We start from the raw sequence: 4,373 nt of genomic DNA on the forward strand, positions 1-4,373 counted from the left end.
TACTTTCATGTTCCATGGTTGTATTGGGTCCCTTTCCATTGTGTCAAGTTTGAGGTCGAGATCAGGTAAGAACAATTATGGTCTTAGCCTAAAATTGGAAATTGTAATGGTAGAATTTATTCCTTCCTCAACCTAAATAGGAACATAATTTATATTCAACTTATTTTAAACTAGAGTTAAATTTTCTTATTAAAAAAACCAAAAACCAAAAAATTTCTTCGAATGGAATGTTCGAAAGAACTCGACCCATGAAATCTCCAATCCGAAAATAAAATGGAAGCAATTGAGCTTTAGCGATTAGGTTGTGAGTACCTTACATGACCTAACCCAATACGTGTTTCGGGAGAACGTGGCAAACCACCTGGTAGTTGAATATCCAAAAGATCTCAAGTTTCATGGGTTAACCATTCCTCTTATCTATAAGAATGACTCATTCATTCACTCCCACCACTAGGTCAAAGTTAGGAGTAGCCTGGCCAAATTCTCTCAATGGTCCCAATTAAATAAACACGTCTATAAACATCTTGAATTAATAGTTAAACAATTCATTCACTTTTTTCATAGAAAAAAACTACACTAGTTCTCTTTCGTTCCTCATCGGTGGTACATATCTCTTTCTCTTTTGCTAAATAATAATTTAAAGTGTTTCTTTTATTTATTTTTCACATCTCTTATCACTTAATAATCTCTTATGACTTAATAATCAAAATAGACTTAAATATTTTTTTATATTTAAAAATAAGTAAATTTTAAAAGATAGTTTTTAAACCCAACCTATAAGTTTTTGATATCTCAATTTCTACTTTTTAAAAACAAATTTCTCCCACTTCAATTTAAAATCGATTTTTTTGAAAATAATACAAATTTAATATAATATTAATAAAATATAATATATTAAATTTATCCACTTATACATTATCACGATCTTAAAATAAAGTAAGGATCAAAACAAGAAAAATAAAAACTAGATATCAAATAGAAAATCTTTACATTAGGAAGTTAAAACTTTCTTTATAATAAATTTTAAAAAATAAAATAAAAAGCATTTTAGTAAATAAAATAGTTCACTTTTTTTTTGAATGGCTAATAAAATATTTCACTAACCACATTGTGAGTTTTTTATTAGAATAACTATTTTTTACCTATTATATTTGAAACTAATCATATTTTTCTCATAAATTTAATTAGACCCATCTTTTATAAAAAAATCCATTTGTAGAAGGGGGCGCCAATAGAATTAACTCTCTCTTAAATTTAAAAGGAGACGTCAATAAAATTAAAGTCCTTTCTATAATTTGTATAAAGCGACAATATAATTAAAACCTCCTCTTAAATTTATATGAGAGCCCCAATAAAATTAAAATCTCTTCTATAATTTAAAAGAGAAGCGTCAATAGGATTAAAACCCTCTTTTGTTGATTTATTTTGTTAATTTTTAACATATATTATATAATATTAAAAAATTTATTACTATTTTAATAATATTTTATTTGTATAAATAGAGACGAGCATCCGCAGATTTATCTACATCTCTTTTTATTTTCTTATTATAATATTTATTTCATTTGTTTCATCATGTATATCAGAAGATACGAGGATCTTATATTTTTGAGAATCAAGTCTACAATAATAAAGATATTTTTTTGAAACATCCAAAGTTTAAAGTAGACTGAAAAGAAATTTGAATCGTTGGTTAGACAGAGAGATTTAAGATGAAGAAAGAATTAGAAATATTGAAAGATTTGTTTCGTATATTTTAATTACAAATGACAATAATACTATATTGTGACTGTGAATTAAAGATGACAACGATTTTAAAAATATATATCTGTAATATATTATATTATTTTAATTGTTGTTATCTCTTAATTATTTTGAATGTTAATTGTTTTTTGATTTATAGTTTGTGTTGTTGTTTTTCACGCATGTCTTAGTAACCTAAAATTGTTATCCATATAAATTAGACTTGGTGAAGAGAATCTAAGTAAAGAAAAAGAGAGAATATTTCAGTCCAAAATACTAGTACTCATCCAAATTTAAAGATCTTGTGGTGCGACACCTATCAACCTTATCATTTTGGAATTGGGCAGGATGGTCCCTAGATGAGCCTTGAACGCCAATTAACATAATGGACCATTAAAGGCGCGTGTGCAGCATCCGTACACCGCGTATGGGCCTGTAACCAACACAAGAAAAAGAATTTCAGTTACAGAGAAACCCAAGACACTGAAATAGTAATGACGTAAGGGATATTCAAGTGCCTCTCTTTTACTAGTATCAAAATTATGCTCTTTTTGTCTCTGTCTTGTTTTTCACTCAATAACTTCTCTCCAATAATAACACCTCTTTTTCTTCACAAAAATTGTCTTCGCTTGTACTAGTACAGTTCACTCAGACATCGCTCATTAAAGTTTGACACCTATATCACCAACACTCACTTCAATTCCACGTACTAGTACATGTACTGTGTTTTTTATGACTGAGAATTCAATTCCATACTTTTGCTCAAATATGGAAAAACACTACAACTGTGGTGGCATGTCTTATGCCAATTCTATAGTACTCTCTTTTAAAAACATGCCACCACAGTTAATAAAATAAATCCTAGTGTTACTAATATAGTTAAAAACTTAATCTGATTTACTAAATTAAATTATTCAGTTATAGATCCTAGTCTAATATTAGTTACTGTATTAACTTATTCTGATTCACAGCTCAGTATATATCATATTATACATCCTAATCTAATATTAATTTGAAAAAAACCTTATTGTAATTCAACACCCAACACTAAACTTGGTTTGTGAATGGATAAACTTATTTTCTCTAATTAATTAATTTTTCTTAAAGGGAGAATGTTGGTTCATGGAATGGTAGCTATTAATGGAGGGATAGATTTGATTAAGAGATTTAGTGTTAAACACGTTTTATTTTTTAAGTGAATTTTGAGAAAGTGTATAATTATATTAATTGGAGTTTTTTGGATTATATGCTAATCATATTTGGTTTTAATGAGAAGTGGAAGACTTGGATGAGAGCTTCTGTGTTTGTCGGTAATCTTGTGGTGCTTATTAATGAGTGTCCAACTCAAGAGATTGACATCGAAACGGGTTTGAATCAAGGGGATCATCTAGCTCATTTTCTTTTCTTGCTTGTTGCAAAGGGGCTCAGTGACTTAGTTGCTAGGGCTGATGAGATTGGTCTTTACTATGGGTTTAGGGTGAAAATGTTCGATTTGGTGGTATTTCATCTTCAGTATGTAAAGTATACACTCCTAATGGTGGTTCCTATTTTTGAAAATCCGTGGAGTATTAAGGCGATCCTAAGAGGTTTTGATCTGACTTCGGAGATCCGACTTAACTTCTTCAAGAGTAGTTTTATAGAGGTTAACATGGACCCTGTCTTCTAACGCATGTAGGAGACCTCCTTCACTATGAGATTGAAACTATTCCTTTTAATTATCTTGGTTTACCGATAAGAGCTAATCCTAAGTTTGAATCTATTTGTGATCCTTTAGTAAATTTAGTGATTAGGAGACTCCATTCTTAAAAACACATATATGTTAGTTTGGGTGACCAAGTGGTTCTTCTTGATTTTGTATTTAATATTATTCTCATCTTCTTCTTGTCCTTTTTAAAAATGCTTGTAAATTTTTTAAAGAAGGTTGTGAAGTTACAAAGAAGGTTTAGTTGGGGAGGGGTGAATAAGGGATATATTATTTCATAGATTAAATGAAATAATGTTTCCTAAGAGTAAATAGGTGTAGCGGTAAATTTTTTGAGATTAAGCTATTGATTAACTTAACTCGCAAAACAAGAGTCGCCACCACGCTTTTATTATATCCAAAGGAAAAGGGAAAAAGTAAGAACAAAACCCAAAGAAGTTTTGAAATAAAATTAATAAAAAGAGATAAGGGTCCGGGGGTTGGTTATGCAAAAGGAAGATATTAACACCCTAAACTATGAAGATAAGCTTCTCAAAGTGTTTTGATGAAGACATGCTCAACATATATGCATTGCAAAAAGAATGTCTCAAGACTCAAGCACAAACGCCTCTTTTAAAAGCATTTCAAAGTCTTGAAGATTTCTTTGATTCGATCAAAGTGTTAAGATATTAAGTTCTCATTCTCTCTATGATAAGTCAAGTGCTCTAGTTTTTATCATCCATACATGTGTTGGTTGCTTAGGTCTCTTAAACCTTTATATTTTGGCAGTCACCTTAATTTCAAAATGCATTCTGCCTTCTGCCTGTGTGGTAATCGGTTACCACCATTAAGGTAATCGATTACCAGCTATGTGTGTTGTCCTGTAAGACAATTTTTACGACAAGTAATCGATTACACCCTTTTGGTAATCAATTATACAGTGCATTTT

The sequence above is a fragment of the Lathyrus oleraceus genome, chromosome 3 (assembly GCF_024323335.1).
Source record: "Lathyrus oleraceus cultivar Zhongwan6 chromosome 3, CAAS_Psat_ZW6_1.0, whole genome shotgun sequence".
NCBI lineage: Eukaryota > Viridiplantae > Streptophyta > Magnoliopsida > Fabales > Fabaceae > Lathyrus > Lathyrus oleraceus.